Source organism: Entamoeba invadens (assembly GCF_000330505.1).
Source record: "Entamoeba invadens IP1 unplaced genomic scaffold scaff_1105074725743, whole genome shotgun sequence".
NCBI classification, from domain to species: domain Eukaryota; phylum Evosea; order Mastigamoebida; family Endamoebidae; genus Entamoeba; species Entamoeba invadens.
In genome coordinates, this window is record NW_004440146.1 from 149433 (window position 1) to 149919 (window position 487).

Genomic DNA, 487 nt, shown 5'->3' on the forward strand with positions numbered 1-487 from the left:
TGATTGGCGCAAACAAAGGTTAAGGTAGAATCATTCTTATTACTGATGACGCCATCATGTCACAGGTTGGCTTGACAATCCATCAAGAAGCAACAACAAATGCAAATGTGATCATGTCTAGAAATATCACAGACTTCCAATTGAAGTGATTTTATATTAATAGTGTCAAATACATTATCACAGAAGCTTATAAAGATAAATAAATTGTTTTATTAAAGGCTGGTGGAGCAGGTGTTTCGATTTACAAGTAAATCAAAAATATTTTTGATTGGATTCTTCAAAGACGAGTCTTATTTTCTGTCCGAACAAAACTCGACGTCGTTTACAAGCTCAAAGATTTAATTTGACAATTAATGTATTTAAACAAATCATTTTTTATCACAGTTTTATTATATTGATCAGCATTAATATAAACAACAATTTAAATTCATAAATATTGTAAATAAAATATTAATATTCAATAAAAAATTCAATACATAAATATTGG